The following is a 21,004-nucleotide window of genomic DNA, read 5'->3' on the forward strand; positions in this document are numbered from 1 at the left end:
ACAAGAAGAAGAAATATCTCGAAATATGTCCGTCAGACCCCTTCCCTTGAGATAAATCTGCAAATATCTCGGAAACGAAGCGAGCTATGGCAAAATGTTAAGAGACCTTTTTTGTAGAGAATTATGTTTCCCACAATTTACGTTCTATGATATTTTTTAATCAGATGCGTAGTTCTCGAGATATATAAAGATATTTTAAAGTTCCGAAGCCGCACCAACATAATAGAGATACAGAAACACCGTGGCCCCTTTCTTCGAGATAACTCTGCACTATTGCGAGCTGCAAATGCCACTTCCAGCTTAGCTGTGCAGAAGAAGACCAACAAGAAGAAGAAATATCTCGAAATATGTCCGTCAGGCCCCTTCCCTTGAGATAAATCTGCAAATATCTCGGAAACGAAGCGAGCTATGGCAAAATGTTGAGAGACCTTTTTTGTAGAGAATTAAGTTTCCTACTTTTTATGTTCTATGATATTTTTTGATCAGATGCGTAGTTCTCGAGATATATCAAGATATTTAAAAGTTCCGAAGCCGCACCAACATAATAGAGATACAGAAACACCGTGGCCCCTCTCTTTGAGATAACTCTGCACTATTGCGAGATGTAAATGCCACTTCCAGCTTAGCTGTGCAGAAGAAGAACAACAAGAAGAAGACATATCTCGAAATATGTCCGTCAGGCCCCTTCCCTTGAGATATATCTGCAAATATCTCGGAAACGAAGCGAGCTATGGCAAAATGTTAAGAGAAGTTTTTTGTAGAGAATTATGTTTCCTACAATTTATGTTCTATGATATTTTTTGATCAGAAGCGTAGTTTTCGAGATATATCGAGATATTTAAAAGTTCCGAAGCCGCACCAACATAATAGGGATACAGAAACACCGTGGCCCCTTTCTTTGAGATAACTCTGCACTAGTGCGAGCCGCAAATGCCACTTCCACCTTAGCTGTGCAGAAGAAGAACAACAAGAAGAAGGAATATCTCGAAATATGTCCGTCAGGCCCCTTCCCTTGAGATAAATCTGCAAATATCTCGGAAACGAAGCGAGCTATGGCAAAATGTTGAGAGACCTTTTTTGTAGAGAATTAAGTTTCCTACTTTTTATGTTCTATGATATTTTTTGATCAGATGCGTAGTTCTCGAGATATATCAAGATATTTAAAAGTTCCGAAGCCGCACCAACATAATAGAGACACAGAAACACCGTGGCCCCTTTCTTTGAGATAACTCTGCACTATTGCGAGATGTAAATGCCACTTCCAGCTTAGCTGTGCAGAAGAAGAACAACAAGAAGAAGACATATCTCGAAATATGTCCGTCAGGCCCCTTCCCTTGAGATATATCTGCAAATATCTCGGAAACGAAGCGAGCTATGGCAAAATGTTAAGAGAAGTTTTTTGTAGAGAATTATGTTTCCTACAATTTATGTTCTATGATATTTTTTGATCAGAAGCGTAGTTTTCGAGATATATCGAGATATTTAAAAGTTCCGAAGCCGCACCAACATAATAGGGATACAGAAACACCGTGGCCCCTTTCTTTGAGATAACTCTGCACTAGTGCGAGCCGCAAATGCCACTTCCACCTTAGCTGTGCAGAAGAAGAACAACAAGAAGAAGGAATATCTCGAAATATGTCCGTCAGGCCCCTTCCCTTGAGATAAATCTGCAAATATCTCGGAAACGAAGCGAGCTATGGCAAAATGTTGAGAGACCTTTTTTGTAGAGAATTAAGTTTCCTACTTTTTATGTTCTATGATATTTTTTGATCAGATGCGTAGTTCTCGAGATATATCAAGATATTTAAAAGTTCCGAAGCCGCACCAACATAATAGAGATACAGAAACACCGTGGCCCCTCTCTTTGAGATAACTCTGCACTATTGCGAGCTGTAAATGCCACTTCCAGCTTAGCTGTGCAGAAGAAGAACAACAAGAAGAAGAAATATCTCGAAATATGTCCGTCAGGCCCCTTCCCTTGAGATATATCTGCAAATATCTCGGAAACGAAGCGAGCTATGGCAAAATGTTAGGAGACCTTTTTTGTAGAGAATTATGTTTCCTACAATTTATGTTCTATCATATTTTTTGATCTGATGCGTAGTTTTCGAGATATATCGAGATATTTAAAAGTTCCGAAGCCGCACCAACACAATAGAGATACAGAAACACCGTGGCCCCTTTCGTTGAGATAACTCTGCACTAGTGCGAGCCGCAAATGCCACTTCCAGCTTAGCTGTGCAGAAGAAGAACAACAAGAAGAAGAAATATCTCGAAATATGTCCGTCAGGCCCCTTCCCTTGAGATAAATCTGCAAATATCTCGGAAACGAAGCGAGCTATGGCAAAATGTTAAGAGACGTTTTTTGTAGAGAATTATGTTTCCTACAATTTATGTTCTTTGATATTTTTTGATCAGAAGCGTAGTTTTCGAGATATATCGAGATATTTAAAAGTTCCGAAGCCGCACCAACATAATAGGGATACAGAAACACCGTGGCCCCTTTCTTTGAGATAACTCTGCACTAGTGCGAGCCGCAAATGCCACTTCCAGCTTAGCTGTGCAGAAGAAGAACAACAAGAAGAAGAAATATCTCGAAATATGTCCGTCAGGCCAGTTCCTTTGAGCTGAATCTGCAAATATCTCGGAAACGAAGCGAGCTATGGCAAAATGTTAAGAGACGTTTTTTATAGAGAATTATGTTTCCTACAATTTATGTTCTATGATATTTTTTGATCAGAAGCGTAGTTTTCGAGATATATCGAGATATTTAAAAGTTGCGAAGCCGCACCAACATAATAGGGATACAGAAACACCGTGGCCCCTTTCTTTGAGATAACTCTGCACTAGTGCGAGCCGCAAATGCCACTTCCAGCTTAGCTGTGCAGAAGAAGAACAACAAGAAGAAGAAATATCTCGAAATATGTCGGTCAGGCCCCTTCCCTTGAGATATATCTGCAAATATCTCGGAAACGAAGCGAGCTATGGCAAAATGTTAAGAGACCTTTTTTGTAGAGAATTAAGTTTCCTACTTTTTATGTTCTATGATATTTTTTGATCAGATGCGTAGTTCTCGAGATATATCAAGATATTTAAAAGTTCCGAAGCCGCACCAACATAATAGAGATACAGAAACACCGTGGCCCCTTTCTTTGAGATAACTCTGCACTATTGCGAGCTGCAAATGCCACTTCCAGCTTAGCTGTGCAGGGGAAGAACAACAAGAAGAAGAAATATCTCGAAATATGTCCGTCAGGCCAGTTCCTTTGAGCTGAATCTGCAAATATCTCGGAAACGAAGCGAGCTATGGCAAAATGTTAAGAGACGTTTTTTATAGAGAATTATGTTTGCTACAATTTATGTTCTATGATATTTTTTGATCAGAAGCGTAGTTTTCGAGATATATCGAGATATTTAAAAGTTCCGAAGCCGCACCAACATAATAGAGATACAGAAACACCGTGGCCCCTTTCTTTGAGATAACTCTGCACTATTGCGAGCCGCAAATGCCACTTCCAGCTTAGCTGTGCAGAAGAAGAACAACAAGAAGAAGAAATATCTCGAAATATGTCCGTCAGGCCCCTTCCCTTGAGATAAATCTGCAAATATCTCGGAAACGAAGCGAGCTATGGCAAAATGTTAAGAGACCGTTTTTGTAGAGAATTCAGTTTCCTACTTTTTATGTTCTATGATATTTTTTGATCAGATGCGTAGTTCTCGAGATATATCGAGATATTTAAAAGTTCCGAAGCCAACACCAACATAATAGGGATACAGAAACACCGTGGCCCCTTTCTTTGAGATAACTCTGCACTAGTGCGAGCCGCAAATGCCACTTCCAGCTTAGCTGTGCAGAGGAAGAACAACAAGAAGAAGAAATATCTCGAAATATGTCCGTCAGGCCCCTTCCCTTGAGATAAATCTGCAAATATCTCGGAAACAAAGCGAGCTATGGCAAAATGTTAAGAGACCTTTTTTGTAGAGAATTAAGTTTCCTACTTTTTATGTTCTATGATATTTTTTGATCAGATGCGTAGTTCTCGAGATATATCAAGATATTTAAAAGTTCCGAAGCCGCACCAACATAATAGAGATACAGAAACACCGTGGCCCCTTTCTTTGAGATAACTCTGCACTATTGCGAGCTGTAAATGCCACTTCCAGCTTAGCTGTGCAGAAGAAGAACAACAAGAAGAAGAAATATCTCGAAATATGTCCGTCAGGCCAGTTCCTTTGAGCTGAATCTGCAAATATCTCGGAAACGAAGCGAGCTATGGCAAAATGTTAAGAGACCTTTTTTGTAGAGAATTCTGTGTCCTACAATTTATGTTCAATGATATTTTTTGATCAGAAGCGTAGTTTTCGAGATATATCGAGATATTTAAAAGTTCCGTAGCCGCACCAACATAATAGAGATACAGAAACACCGTGGCCCCTTTCTTTGAGATAACTCTGCACTAGTGCGAGCTGCAAATGCCACTTCCAGCTTAGCTGTGCAGAGGAAGAACAACAAGAAGAAGAAATATCTCGAAATATGTCCGTCAGGCCAGTTCCTTTGAGCTGAATCTGCAAATATCTCGGAAACGAAGCGAGCTATGGCAAAATGTTAAGAGACGTTTTTTGTAGAGAATTATGTTTCCTACAATTTATGTTCTATCATATTTTTTGATCTGATGCGTAGTTCTCGAGATATATCAAGATATTTAAAAGTTCCGAAGCCGCACCAACATAATAGAGATACAGAAACACCGTGGCCCCTTTCTTTGAGATAACTCTGCACTATTGCGAGCTGTAAATGCCACTTCCAGCTTAGCTGTGCAGAAGAAGAACAACAAGAAGAAGAAATATCTCGAAATATGTCCGTCAGGCCCCTTCCCTTGAGATATATCTGCAAATATCTCGGAAACGAAGCGAGCTATGGCAAAATGTTAAGAGACCTTTTTTGTAGAGAATTATGTTTCCTACAATTTATGTTCTATGATATTTTTTGATCAGAAGCGTAGTTTTCGAGATATATCGAGATATTTAAAAGTTCCGAAGCCGCACCAACATAATAGAGATACAGAAACACCGTGGCCCCTTTCTGTGAGATAACTCTGCACTAGTGCGAGCCGCAAATGCCACTTCCAGCTTAGCTGTGCAGAAGAAGAACAACAAGAAGAAGAAATATCTCGAAATATGTCCGTCAGGCCAGTTCCTTTGAGCTGAATCTGCAAATATCTCGGAAACGAAGCGAGCTATGGCAAAATGTTAAGAGACGTTTTTTATAGAGAATTATGTTTCCTACAATTTATGTTCTATGATATTTTTTGATCAGAAGCGTAGTTTTCGAGATATATCAAGATATTTAAAAGTTCCGAAGCCGCACCAACATAATAGAGATACAGAAACACCGTGGCCCCTTTCTTTGAGATAACTCTGCACTATTGCGAGCTGCAAATGCCACTTCCAGCTTAGCTGTGCAGGGGAAGAACAACAAGAAGAAGAAATATCTCGAAATATGTCCGTCAGGCCCCTTCCCTTGAGATAAATCTGCAAATATCTCGGAAACGAAGCGAGCTATGGCAAAATGTTAAGAGACCGTTTTTGTAGAGAATTAAGTTTCCTACTTTTTATGTTCTATGATATTTTTTGATCAGATGCGTAGTTCTCGAGATATATCGAGATATTTAAAAGTTCCGAAGCCGCACCAACATAATAGGGATACAGAAACACCGTGGCCCCTTTCTTTGAGATAACTCTGCACTAGTGCGAGCCGCAAATGCCACTTCCAGCTTAGCTGTGCAGAAGAAGAACAACAAGAAGAAGAAATATCTCGAAATATGTCCGTCAGGCCCCTTCCCTTGAGATAAATCTGCAAATATCTCGGAAACAAAGCGAGCTATGGCAAAATGTTAAGAGACCTTTTTTGTAGAGAATTAAGTTTCCTACTTTTTATGTTCTATGATATTTTTTGATCAGATGCGTAGTTCTCGAGATATATCAAGATATTTAAAAGTTCCGAAGCCGCACCAACATAATAGAGATACAGAAACACCGTGGCCCCTTTCTTTGAGATAACTCTGCACTATTGCGAGCTGTAAATGCCACTTCCAGCTTAGCTGTGCAGAAGAAGAACAACAAGAAGAAGAAATATCTCGAAATATGTCCGTCAGGCCCCTTCCCTTGAGATATATCTGCAAATATCTCGGAAACGAAGCGAGCTATGGCAAAATGTTAAGAGACCTTTTTTGTAGAGAATTCTGTGTCCTACAATTTATGTTCAATGATATTTTTTGATCAGAAGCGTAGTTTTCGAGATATATCGAGATATTTAAAAGTTCCGTAGCCGCACCAACATAATAGAGATACAGAAACACCGTGGCCCCTTTCTTTGAGATAACTCTGCACTAGTGCGAGCCGCAAATGCCACTTCCAGCTTAGCTGTTCAGAAGAAGAACAACAAGAAGAAGAAATATCTCGAAATATGTCCGTCAGGCCCCTTCCCTTGAGATAAATCTGCAAATATCTCGGAAACGAAGCGAGCTATGGCAAAATGTTCGGAGACCTTTTTTGTAGAGAGTTAAGTTTCCTACTTTTTATATTCTATGATATTTTTTGATCAGATGCGTAGTTCTCGAGATATATCAAGATATTTAAAAGTTCCGAAGCCGCACCAACATAATAGAGATACAGAAACACCGTGGCCCCTTTCTTTGAGATAACTCTGCACTATTGCGAGCTGCAAATGCCACTTCCAGCTTAGCTGTGCAGAGGAAGAACAACAAGAAGAAGAAATATCTCGAAATATGTCCGTCAGGCCAGTTCCTTTGAGCTGAATCTGCAAATATCTCGGAAACGAAGCGAGCTATGGCAAAATGTTAAGAGACGTTGTTTATAGAGAATTATGTTTGCTACAATTTATGTTCTATGATATTTTTTGATCAGAAGCGTAGTTTTCGAGATATATCGAGATATTTAAAAGTTCCGAAGCCGCACCAACATAATAGAGATACAGAAACACCGTGGCCCCTTTCTTTGAGATAACTCTGCACTATTGCGAGCCGCAAATGCCACTTCCAGCTTAGCTGTGCAGAAGAAGAACAACAAGAAGAAGAAATATCTCGAAATATGTCCGTCAGGCCCCTTCCCTTGAGATAAATCTGCAAATATCTCGGAAACGAAGAGAGCTATGGCAAAATGTTAAGAGACCTTTTTTGTAGAGAATTAAGTTTCCTACTTTTTATGTTCTATGATATTTTTTGATCTGATGCGTAGTTCTCGAGATATATCAAGATATTTAAAAGTTCCGAAGCCGCACCAACATAATAGAGATACAGAAACACCGTGGCCCCTTTCTTTGAGATAACTCTGCACTATTGCGAGCCGCAAATGCCACTTCCAGCTTAGCTGTGCAGAAGAAGAACAACAAGAAGAAGAAATATCTCGAAATTTGTCCGTCAGGCCCCTTCCCTTGAGATAAATCTGCAAATATCTCGGAAACGAAGCGAGCTATGGCAAAATGTTAAGAGACCTTTTTTGTAGAGAATTCTGTGTCCTACAATTTATGTTCTATGATATTTTTTGATCAGAAGCGTAGTTTTCGAGATATATCGAGATATTTAAAAGTTCCGAAGCCGCACCAACATAATAGGGATACAGAAACACCGTGGCCCCTTTCTTTGAGATAACTCTGCACTATTGCGAGCTGCAAATGCCACTTCCAGCTTAGCTGTGCAGAGGAAGAACAACAAGAAGAAGAAATATCTCGAAATATGTCCGTCAGGCCAGTTCCTTTGAGCTGAATCTGCAAATATCTCGGAAACGAAGCGAGCTATGGCAAAATGTTAAGAGACGTTTTTTGTAGAGAATTATGTTTCCTACAATTCATGTTCTATGATATTTTTTGATCAGAAGCGTAGTTTTCGAGATATATCGAGATATTTAAAAGTTCCGAAGCCGCACCAACATAATAGGGATACAGAAACACCGTGGCCCCTTTCATTGAGATAACTCTGCACTAGTGCGAGCCGCAAATTCCACTTCCAGCTTAGCTGTGCAGAAGAAGAACAACAAGAAGAAGAAATATCTCGAAATATGTCCGTCAGGCCCCTTCCCTTGAGATAAATCTGCAAATATCTCGGAAACGAAGCGAGCTATGGCAAAATATTAAGAGACCTTTTTTGTAGAGAATTAAGTTTCCTACTTTTTATGTTCTATGATATTTTTTGATCAGATGCGTAGTTCTCGAGATATATCAAGATATTTAAAAGTTCCGAAGCCGCACCAACATAATAGAGATACAGAAACACCGTGGCCCCTTTCTTTGAGATAACTCTGCACTATTGCGAGCTGCAAATGCCACTTCCAGCTTAGCTGTGCAGAGGAAGAACAACAAGAAGAAGAAATATCTCGAAATATGTCCGTCAGGCCAGTTCCTTTGAGCTGAATCTGCAAATATCTCGGAAACGAAGCGAGCTATGGCAAAATGTTAAGAGACCTTTTTTGTAGAGAATTCTGTGTCCTACAATTTATGTTCTATGATATTTTTTGATCAGAAGCGTAGTTTTCGAGATATATCGAGATATTTAAAAGTTCCGAAGCCGCACCAACATAATAGAGATACAGAAACACCGTGGCCCCTTTCTTTGAGATAACTCTGCACTAGTGCGAGCCGCAAATGCCACTTCCAGCTTAGCTGTGCAGAAGAAGAACAACAAGAAGAAGAAATATCTCGAAATATGTCCGTCAGGCCCCTTCCCTTGAGATAAATCTGCAAATATCTCGGAAACGAAGCGAGCTATGGCAAAATGTTAAGAGACGTTTTTTATAGAGAATTATGTTTGCTACAATTTATGTTCTATGATATTTTTTGATCAGAAGCGTAGTTTTCGAGATATATCGAGATATTTAAAAGTTCCGAAGCCGCACCAACATAATAGAGATACAGAAACACCGTGGCCCCTTTCTTTGAGATAACTCTGCACTATTGCGAGCCGCAAATGCCACTTCCAGCTTAGCTGTGCAGAAGAAGAACAACAAGAAGAAGAAATATCTCGAAATATGTCCGTCAGGCCCCTTCCCTTGAGATAAATCTGCAAATATCTCGGAAACGAAGCGAGCTATGGCAAAATGTTAAGAGACCGTTTTTGTAGAGAATTCAGTTTCCTACTTTTTATGTTCTATGATATTTTTTGATCAGATGCGTAGTTCTCGAGATATATCGAGATATTTAAAAGTTCCGAAGCCAACACCAACATAATAGGGATACAGAAACACCGTGGCCCCTTTCTTTGAGATAACTCTGCACTAGTGCGAGCCGCAAATGCCACTTCCAGCTTAGCTGTGCAGAGGAAGAACAACAAGAAGAAGAAATATCTCGAAATATGTCCGTCAGGCCCCTTCCCTTGAGATAAATCTGCAAATATCTCGGAAACAAAGCGAGCTATGGCAAAATGTTAAGAGACCTTTTTTGTAGAGAATTAAGTTTCCTACTTTTTATGTTCTATGATATTTTTTGATCAGATGCGTAGTTCTCGAGATATATCAAGATATTTAAAAGTTCCGAAGCCGCACCAACATAATAGAGATACAGAAACACCGTGGCCCCTTTCTTTGAGATAACTCTGCACTATTGCGAGCTGTAAATGCCACTTCCAGCTTAGCTGTGCAGAAGAAGAACAACAAGAAGAAGAAATATCTCGAAATATGTCCGTCAGGCCAGTTCCTTTGAGCTGAATCTGCAAATATCTCGGAAACGAAGCGAGCTATGGCAAAATGTTAAGAGACCTTTTTTGTAGAGAATTCTGTGTCCTACAATTTATGTTCAATGATATTTTTTGATCAGAAGCGTAGTTTTCGAGATATATCGAGATATTTAAAAGTTCCGTAGCCGCACCAACATAATAGAGATACAGAAACACCGTGGCCCCTTTCTTTGAGATAACTCTGCACTAGTGCGAGCTGCAAATGCCACTTCCAGCTTAGCTGTGCAGAGGAAGAACAACAAGAAGAAGAAATATCTCGAAATATGTCCGTCAGGCCAGTTCCTTTGAGCTGAATCTGCAAATATCTCGGAAACGAAGCGAGCTATGGCAAAATGTTAAGAGACGTTTTTTGTAGAGAATTATGTTTCCTACAATTTATGTTCTATCATATTTTTTGATCTGATGCGTAGTTCTCGAGATATATCAAGATATTTAAAAGTTCCGAAGCCGCACCAACATAATAGAGATACAGAAACACCGTGGCCCCTTTCTTTGAGATAACTCTGCACTATTGCGAGCTGTAAATGCCACTTCCAGCTTAGCTGTGCAGAAGAAGAACAACAAGAAGAAGAAATATCTCGAAATATGTCCGTCAGGCCCCTTCCCTTGAGATAAATCTGCACTATTGCGAGCCGCAAATGCCACTTCCAGCTTAGCTGTGCAGAAGAAGAACAACAAGAAGAAGAAATATCTCGAAATTTGTCCGTCAGGCCCCTTCCCTTGAGATAAATCTGCAAATATCTCGGAAACGAAGCGAGCTATGGCAAAATGTTAAGAGACCTTTTTTGTAGAGAATTCTGTGTCCTACAATTTATGTTCTATGATATTTTTTGATCAGAAGCGTAGTTTTCGAGATATATCGAGATATTTAAAAGTTCCGAAGCCGCACCAACATAATAGGGATACAGAAACACCGTGGCCCCTTTCTTTGAGATAACTCTGCACTAGTGCGAGCCGCAAATGCCACTTCCAGCTTAGCTGTGCAGAAGAAGAACAACAAGAAGAAGAAATATCTCGAAATATGTCCGTCAGGCCCCTTCCCTTGAGATAAATCTGCAAATATCTCGGAAACGAAGCGAGCTATGGCAAAATGTTAAGAGACCTTTTTTGTAGAGAATTAAGTTTCCTACTTTTTAAGTTCTATGATATTTTTTGATGAGATGCGTAGTTCTCGAGATATATCAAGATATTTAAAAGTTCCGAAGCCGCACCAACATAATAGAGATACAGAAACACCGTGGCCCCTTTCTTTGAGATAACTCTGCTCTATTGCGAGCTGCAAATGCCACTTCCAGCTTAGCTGTGCAGAGGAAGAACAACAAGAAGAAGAAATATCTCGAAATATGTCCGTCAGGCCAGTTCCTTTGAGCTGAATCTGCAAATATCTCGGAAACGAAGCGAGCTATGGCAAAATGTTAAGAGACGTTTTTTGTAGAGAATTATGTTTCCTACAATTCATGTTCTATGATATTTTTTGATCAGAAGCGTAGTTTTCGAGATATATCGAGATATTTAAAAGTTCCGTAGCCGCACCAACATAATAGAGATACAGAAACACCGTGGCCCCTTTCTTTGAGATAACTCTGCACTAGTGCGAGCCGCAAATGCCACTTCCAGCTTAGCTGTGCAGAAGAAGAACAACAAGAAGAAGAAATATCTCGAAATATGTCCGTCAGGCCCCTTCCCTTGAGATAAATCTGCAAATATCTCGGAAACGAAGCGAGCTATGGCAAAATGTTCAGAGACCTTTTTTGTAGAGAATTAAGTTTCCTACTTTTTATGTTCTATGATATTTTTTGATCAGATGCGTAGTTCTCGAGATATATCAAGATATTTAAAAGTTCCGAAGCCGCACCAACATAATAGAGATACAGAAACAGCGTGGCCCCTTTCTTTGAGATAACTCTGCACTATTGCGAGCTGCAAATGCCACTTCCAGCTTAGCTGTGCAGAGGAAGAACAACAAGAAGAAGAAATATCTCGAAATATGTCCGTCAGGCCAGTTCCTTTGAGCTGAATCTGCAAATATCTCGGAAACGAAGCGAGCTATGGCAAAATGTTAAGAGACGTTGTTTATAGAGAATTATGTTTGCTACAATTTATGTTCTATGATATTTTTTGATCAGAAGCGTAGTTTTCGAGATATATCGAGATATTTAAAAGTTCCGAAGCCGCACCAACATAATAGAGATACAGAAACACCGTGGCCCCTTTCTTTGAGATAACTCTGCACTATTGCGAGCCGCAAATGCCACTTCCAGCTTAGCTGTGCAGAAGAAGAACAACAAGAAGAAGAAATATCTCGAAATATGTCCGTCAGGCCCCTTCCCTTGAGATAAATCTGCAAATATCTCGGAAACGAAGCGAGCTATGGCAAAATGTTAAGAGACCGTTTTTGTAGAGAATTAAGTTTCCTACTTTCTATGTTCTATGATATTTTTTGATCAGATGCGTAGTTCTCGAGATATATCGAGATATTTAAAAGTTCCGAAGCCGCACCAACATAATAGGGATACAGAAACACCGTGGCCCCTTTCTTTGAGATAACTCTGCACTAGTGCGAGCCGCAAATGCCACTTCCAGCTTAGCTGTGCAGAAGAAGAACAACAAGAAGAAGAAATATCTCGAAATATGTCCGTCAGGCCCCTTCCCTTGAGATAAATCTGCAAATATCTCGGAAACGAAGCGAGCTATGGCAAAATGTTAAGAGACCTTTTTTGTAGAGAATTAAGTTTCCTACTTTTTATGTTCTATGATATTTTTTGATCAGATGCGTAGTTCTCGAGATATATCAAGATATTTAAAAGTTCCGAAGCCGCACCAACATAATAGAGATACAGAAACACCGTGGCCCCTTTCCTTGAGATAACTCTGCACTATTGCGAGCTGTAAATGCCACTTCCAGCTTAGCTGTGCAGAAGAAGAACAACAAGAAGAAGAAATATCTCGAAATATGTCCGTCAGGCCCCTTCCCTTGAGATATATCTGCAAATATCTCGGAAACGAAGCGAGCTATGGCAAAATGTTAAGAGACCTTTTTTGTAGAGAATTCTGTGTGCTACAATTTATGTTCTATGATATTTTTTGATCAGAAGCGTAGTTTTCGAGATATATCGAGATATTTAAAAGTTCCGAAGCCGCACCAACATAATAGAGATACAGAAACACCGTGGCCCCTTTCTTTGAGATAACTCTGCACTAGTGCGAGCCGCAAATGCCACTTCCAGCTTAGCTGTGCAGAAGAAGAACAACAAGAAGAAGAAATATCTCGAAATATGTCCGTCAGGCCCCTTCCCTTGAGATAAATCTGCAAATATCTCGGAAACGAAGCGAGCTATGGCAAAATGTTCAGAGACCTTTTTTGTAGAGAATTATGTTTCCTACTTTTTATGTTCTATGATATTTTTTGATCAGAAGCGTAGTTTTCGAGATATATCGAGATATTTAAAAGTTCCGAAGCCGCACCAACATAATAGAGATACAGAAACACCGTGGCCCCTTTCTTTGAGATAACTCTGCACTATTGCGAGCCGCAAATGCCACTTCCAGCTTAGCTGTGCAGAAGAAGAACAACAAGAAGAAGAAATATCTCGAAATATGTCCGTCAGGCCCCTTCCCTTGAGATAAATCTGCAAATATCTCGGAAACGAAGAGAGCTATGGCAAAATGTTAAGAGACCTTTTTTGTAGAGAATTAAGTTTCCTACTTTTTATGTTCTATGATATTTTTTGATCTGATGCGTAGTTCTCGAGACATATCAAGATATTTAAAAGTTCCGAAGCCGCACCAACATAATAGAGATACAGAAACACCGTGGCCCCTTTCTTTGAGATAACTCTGCACTATTGCGAGCCGCAAATGCCACTTCCAGCTTAGCTGTGCAGAAGAAGAACAACAAGAAGAAGAAATATCTCGAAATTTGTCCGTCAGGCCCCTTCCCTTGAGATAAATCTGCAAATATCTCGGAAACGAAGCGAGCTATGGCAAAATGGTAAGAGACCTTTTTTGTAGAGAATTCTGTGTCCTACAATTTATGTTCTATGATATTTTTTGATCAGAAGCGTAGTTTTCGAGATATATCGAGATATTTAAAAGTTCCGAAGCCGCACCAACATAATAGGGATACAGAAACACCGTGGCCCCTTTCTTTGAGATAACTCTGCACTATTGCGAGCTGCAAATGCCACTTCCAGCTTAGCTGTGCAGAGGAAGAACAACAAGAAGAAGAAATATCTCGAAATATGTCCGTCAGGCCAGTTCCTTTGAGCTGAATCTGCAAATATCTCGGAAACGAAGCGAGCTATGGCAAAATGTTAAGAGACGTTTTTTGTAGAGAATTATGTTTCCTACAATTCATGTTCTATGATATTTTTTGATCAGAAGCGTAGTTTTCGAGATATATCGAGATATTTAAAAGTTCCGAAGCCGCACCAACATAATAGGGATACAGAAACACCGTGGCCCCTTTCACTGAGATAACTCTGCACTAGTGCGAGCCGCAAATGCCACTTCCAGCTTAGCTGTGCAGAAGAAGAACAACAAGAAGAAGAAATATCTCGAAATATGTCCGTCAGGCCCCTTCCCTTGAGATAAATCTGCAAATATCTCGGAAACGAAGCGAGCTATGGCAAAATATTAAGAGACCTTTTTTGTAGAGAATTAAGTTTCCTACTTTTTATGTTCTATGATATTTTTTGATCAGATGCGTAGTTCTCGAGATATATCAAGATATTTAAAAGTTCCGAAGCCGCACCAACATAATAGAGATACAGAAACACCGTGGCCCCTTTCTTTGAGATAACTCTGCACTATTGCGAGCTGCAAATGCCACTTCCAGCTTAGCTGTGCAGAGGAAGAACAACAAGAAGAAGAAATATCTCGAAATATGTCCGTCAGGCCAGTTCCTTTGAGCTGAATCTGCAAATATCTCGGAAACGAAGCGAGCTATGGCAAAATGTTAAGAGACGTTTTTTATAGAGAATTATGTTTGCTACAATTTATGTTCTATGATATTTTTTGATCAGAAGCGGAGTTTTCGAGATATATCGAGATATTTAAAAGTTCCGAAGCCGCACCAACATAATAGAGATACAGAAACACCGTGGCCCCTTTCTTTGAGATAACTCTGCACTATTGCGAGCCGCAAATGCCACTTCCAGCTTAGCTGTGCAGAAGAAGAACAACAAGAAGAAGAAATATCTCGAAATATGTCCGTCAGGCCCCTTCCCTTGAGATAAATCTGCAAATATCTCGGAAACGAAGCGAGCTATGGCAAAATGTTAAGAGACCGTTTTTGTAGAGAATTAAGTTTCCTACTTTCTATGTTCTATGATATTTTTTGATCAGATGCGTAGTTCTCGAGATATATCGAGATATTTAAAAGTTCCGAAGCCGCACCAACATAATTGGGATACAGAAACACCGTGGCCCCTTTCTTTGAGATAACTCTGCACTAGTGCGAGCCGCAAATGCCACTTCCAGCTTAGCTGTGCAGAAGAAGAACAACAAGAAGAAGAAATATCTCGAAATATGTCCGTCAGGCCCCTTCCCTTGAGATAAATCTGCAAATATCTCGGAAACGAAGCGAGCTATGGCAAAATGTTAAGAGACCTTTTTTGTAGAGAATTCTGTGTCCTACAATTTATGTTCTATGATATTTTTTGATCAGAAGCGTAGTTTTCGAGATATATCGAGATATTTAAAAGTTCCGAAGCCGCACCAACATAATAGGGATACAGAAACACCGTGGCCCCTTTCTTTGAGATAACTCTGCACTAGTGCGAGCCGCAAATGCCACTTCCAGCTTAGCTGTGCAGAAGAAGAACAACAAGAAGAAGAAATATCTCGAAATATGTCCGTCAGGCCCCTTCCCTTGAGATAAATCTGCAAATATCTCGGAAACGAAGCGAGCTATGGCAAAATGTTAAGAGACCTTTTTTGTAGAGAATTAAGTTTCCTACTTTTTATGTTCTATGATATTTTTTGATGAGATGCGTAGTTCTCGAGATATATCAAGATATTTAAAAGTTCCGAAGCCGCACCAACATAATAGAGATACAGAAACACCGTGGCCCCTTTCTTTGAGATAACTCTGCACTATTGCGAGCTGCAAATGCCACTTCCAGCTTAGCTGTGCAGAGGAAGAACAACAAGAAGAAGAAATATCTCGAAATATGTCCGTCAGGCCAGTTCCTTTGAGCTGAATCTGCAAATATCTCGGAAACGAAGCGAGCTATGGCAAAATGTTAAGAGACGTTTTTTGTAGAGAATTATGTTTCCTACAATTCATGTTCTATGATATTTTTTGATCAGAAGCGTAGTTTTCGAGATATATCGAGATATTTAAAAGTTCCGAAGCCGCACCAACATAATAGGGATACAGAAACACCGTGGCCCCTTTCTTTGAGATAACTCTGCACTAGTGCGAGCCGCAAATGCCACTTCCAGCTTAGCTGTGCAGAAGAAGAACAACAAGAAGAAGAAATATCTCGAAATATGTCCGTCAGGCCCCTTCCCTTGAGATAAATCTGCAAATATCTCGGAAACGAAGCGAGCTATGGCAAAATGTTAAGAGACCTTCTTTGTAGAGAATTAAGTTTCCTACTTTTTATGTTCTATGATATTTTTTGATCAGATGCGTAGTTCTCGAGATATATCAAGATATTTAAAAGTTCCGAAGCCGCACCAACATAATAGAGATACAGAAACACCGTGGCCCCTTTCTTTGAGATAACTCTGCACTATTGCGAGCTGCAAATGCCACTTCCAGCTTAGCTGTGCAGAGGAAGAACAACAAGAAGAAGAAATATCTCGAAATATGTCCGTCAGGCCAGTTCCTTTGAGCTGAATCTGCAAATATCTCGGAAACGAAGCGAGCTATGGCAAAATGTTAAGAGACGTTTTTTATAGAGAATTATGTTTGCTACAATTTATGTTCTATGATATTTTTTGATCAGAAGCGTAGTTTTCGAGATATATCGAGATATTTAAAAGTTCCGAAGCCGCACCAACATAATAGAGATACAGAAACACCGTGGCCCCTTTCTTTGAGATAACTCTGCACTATTGCGAGCCGCAAATGCCACTTCCAGCTTAGCTGTGCAGAAGAAGAACAACAAGAAGAAGAAATATCTCGAAATATGTCCGTCAGGCCCCTTCCCTTGAGATAAATCTGCAAATATCTCGGAAACGAAGAGAGCTATGGCAAAATGTTAAGAGACCTTTTTTGTAGAGAATTAAGTTTCCTACTTTTTATGTTCTATGATATTTTTTGATCTGATGCGTAGTTCTCGAGATATATCAAGATATTTAAAAGTTCCGAAGCCGCACCAACATAATAGAGATACAGAAACACCGTGGCCCCTTTCTTTGAGATAACTCTGCACTATTGCGAGCCGCAAATGCCACTTCCAGCTTAGCTGTGCAGAAGAAGAACAACAAGAAGAAGAAATATCTCGAAATATGTCCGTCAGGCCCCTTCCCTTGAGATAAATCGGCAAATATCTCGGAAACGAAGCGAGCTATGGTAAAATGTTAAGAGACCTTTTTTGTAGAGAATTAAGTTTCCTACTTTTTATGTTCTATGATATTTTTTGATGAGATGCGTAGTTCTCGAGATATATCAAGATATTTAAAAGTTCCGAAGCCGCACCAACATAATAGAGATACAGAAACACCGTGGCCCCTTTCTTTGAGATAACTCTGCACTATTGCGAGCTGCAAATGCCACTTCCAGCTTAGCTGTGCAGAGGAAGAACAACAAGAAGAAGAAATATCTCGAAATATGTCCGTCAGGCCCCTTCCCTTGAGATAAATCTGCAAATATCTCGGAAACGAAGCGAGCTATGGCAAAATGTTAAGAGACCTTTTTTGTAGAGAATTAAGTTTCCTACTTTTTATGTTCTATGATATTTTTTGATCAGATGCGTAGTTCTCGAGATATATCAAGATATTTAAAAGTTCCGAAGCCGCACCAACATAATAGAGATACAGAAACACCGTGGCCCCTTTCTTTGAGATAACTCTGCACTATTGCGAGCTGCAAATGTCACTTCCAGCTTAGCTGTGCAGAGGAAGAACAACAAGAAGAAGAAATAACTCGAAATATGTCCGTCAGGCCAGTTCCTTTGAGCTGAATCTGCAAATATCTCGGAAACGAAGCGAGCTATGGCAAAATCTTAGAGACGTTTTTTGTAGAGAATTATGTTTCCTACAATTTATGTTCTATGATATTTTTTGATCAGAAGCGTAGTTTTCGAGATATATCGAGATATTTAAAAGTTCCGAAGCCGCACCAACATAATAGAGATACAGAAACACCGTGGCCCCTTTCTTTGAGATAACTCTGCACTAGTGCGAGCTGTAAATGCCACTTCCAGCTTAGCTGTGCAGAAGAAGAACAACAAGAAGAAGAAATATCTCGAAATATGTCCGTCAGGCCAGTTCCTTTGAGCTGAATCTGCAAATATCTCGGAAACGAAGCGAGCTATGGCAAAATGTTAAGAGACGTTTTTTATAGAGAATTATGTTTGCTACAATTTATGTTCTATGATATTTTTTGATCAGAAGCGTAGTTTTCGAGATATATCGAGATATTTAAAAGTTCCGAAGCCGCACCAACATAATAGAGATACAGAAACACCGTGGCCCCTTTCTTTGAGATAACTCTGCACTATTGCGAGCCGCAAATGCCACTTCCAGCTTAGCTGTGCAGAAGAAGAACAACAAGAAGAAGAAATATCTCGAAATATGTCCGTCAGGCCCCTTCCCTTGAGATAAATCTGCAAATATCTCGGAAACGAAGAGAGCTATGGCAAAATGTTAAGAGACCTTTTTTGTAGAGAATTAAGTTTCCTACTTTTTATGTTCTATGATATTTTTTGATCTGATGCGTAGTTCTCGAGATATATCAAGATATTTAAAAGTTCCGAAGCCGCACCAACATAATAGAGATACAGAAACACCGTGGCCCCTTTCTTTGAGATAACTCTGCACTATTGCGAGCCGCAAATGCCACTTCCAGCTTAGCTGTGCAGAAGAAGAACAACAAGAAGAAGAAATATCTCGAAATATGTCCGTCAGGCCCCTTCCCTTGAGATAAATCGGCAAATATCTCGGAAACGAAGCGAGCTATGGTAAAATGTTAAGAGACCTTTTTTGTAGAGAATTAAGTTTCCTACTTTTTATGTTCTATGATATTTTTTGATGAGATGCGTAGTTCTCGAGATATATCAAGATATTTAAAAGTTCCGAAGCCGCACCAACATAATAGAGATACAGAAACACCGTGGCCCCTTTCTTTGAGATAACTCTGCACTATTGCGAGCTGCAAATGCCACTTCCAGCTTAGCTGTGCAGAGGAAGAACAACAAGAAGAAGAAATATCTCGAAATATGTCCGTCAGGCCCCTTCCCTTGAGATAAATCTGCAAATATCTCGGAAACGAAGCGAGCTATGGCAAAATGTTAAGAGACCTTTTTTGTAGAGAATTAAGTTTCCTACTTTTTATGTTCTATGATATTTTTTGATCAGATGCGTAGTTCTCGAGATATATCAAGATATTTAAAAGTTCCGAAGCCGCACCAACATAATAGAGATACAGAAACACCGTGGCCCCTTTCTTTGAGATAACTCTGCACTATTGCGAGCTGCAAATGTCACTTCCAGCTTAGCTGTGCAGAGGAAGAACAACAAGAAGAAGAAATAACTCGAAATATGTCCGTCAGGCCAGTTCCTTTGAGCTGAATCTGCAAATATCTCGGAAACGAAGCGAGCTATGGCAAAATCTTAGAGACGTTTTTTGTAGAGAATTATGTTTCCTACAATTTATGTTCTATGATATTTTTTGATCAGAAGCGTAGTTTTCGAGATATATCGAGATATTTAAAAGTTCCGAAGCCGCACCAACATAATAGAGATACAGAAACACCGTGGCCCCTTTCTTTGAGATAACTCTGCACTAGTGCGAGCTGTAAATGCCACTTCCAGCTTAGCTGTGCAGAAGAAGAACAACAAGAAGAAGAAATATCTCGAAATATGTCCGTCAGGCCAGTTCCTTTGAGCTGAATCTGCAAATATCTCGGAAACGAAGCGAGCTATGGCAAAATGTTAAGAGACGTTTTTTATAGAGAATTATGTTTGCTACAATTTATGTTCTATGATATTTTTTGATCAGAAGCGTAGTTTTCGAGATATATCGAGATATTTAAAAGTTCCGAAGCCGCACCAACATAATAGAGATACAGAAACACCGTGGCCCCTTTCTTTGAGATAACTCTGCACTATTGCGAGCCGCAAATGCCACTTCCAGCTTAGCTGTGCAGAAGAAGAACAACAAGAAGAAGAAATATCTCGAAATATGTCCGTCAGGCCCCTTCCCTTGAGATAAATCTGCAAATATCTCGGAAACGAAGAGAGCTATGGCAAAATGTTAAGAGACCTTTTTTGTAGAGAATTAAGTTTCCTACTTTTTATGTTCTATGATATTTTTTGATCTGATGCGTAGTTCTCGAGATATATCAAGATATTTAAAAGTTCCGAAGCCGCACCAACATAATAGAGATACAGAAACACCGTGGCCCCTTTCTTTGAGATAACTCTGCACTATTGCGAGCCGCAAATGCCACTTCCAGCTTAGCTGTGCAGAAGAAGAACAACAAGAAGAAGAAATATCTCGAAATATGTCCGTCAGGCCCCTTCCCTTGAGATAAATCGGCAAATATCTCGGAAACGAAGCGAGCTATGGCAAAATGTTAAGAGACCTTTTTTGTAGAGAATTAAGTTTCCTACTTTTTATGTTCTATGATATTTTTTGATGAGATGCGTAGTTCTCGAGATATATCAAGATATTTAAAAGTTCCGAAGCCGCACCAACATAATAGAGATACAGAAACACCGTGGCCCCTTTCTTTGAGATAACTCTGCACTATTGCGAGCTGCAAATGTCACTTCCAGCTCAGCTGTGCAGAGGAAGAACAACAAGAAGAAGAAATAACTCGAAATATGTCCGTCAGGCCAGTTCCTTTGAGCTGAATCTGCAAATATCTCGGAAACGAAGCGAGCTATGGCAAAATCTTAGAGACGTTTTTTGTAGAGAATTATGTTTCCTACAATTTATGTTCTATGATATTTTTTGATCAGAAGCGTAGTTTTCGAGATATATCGAGATATTTAAAAGTTCCGAAGCCGCACCAACATAATAGAGATACAGAAACACCGTGGCCCCTTTCTTTGAGATAACTCTGCACTAGTGCGAGCTG

Source organism: Osmia lignaria, unplaced genomic scaffold (assembly GCF_051020975.1).
Source record: "Osmia lignaria lignaria isolate PbOS001 unplaced genomic scaffold, iyOsmLign1 scaffold0003, whole genome shotgun sequence".
NCBI classification, from domain to species: Eukaryota; Metazoa; Arthropoda; class Insecta; order Hymenoptera; family Megachilidae; genus Osmia; species Osmia lignaria.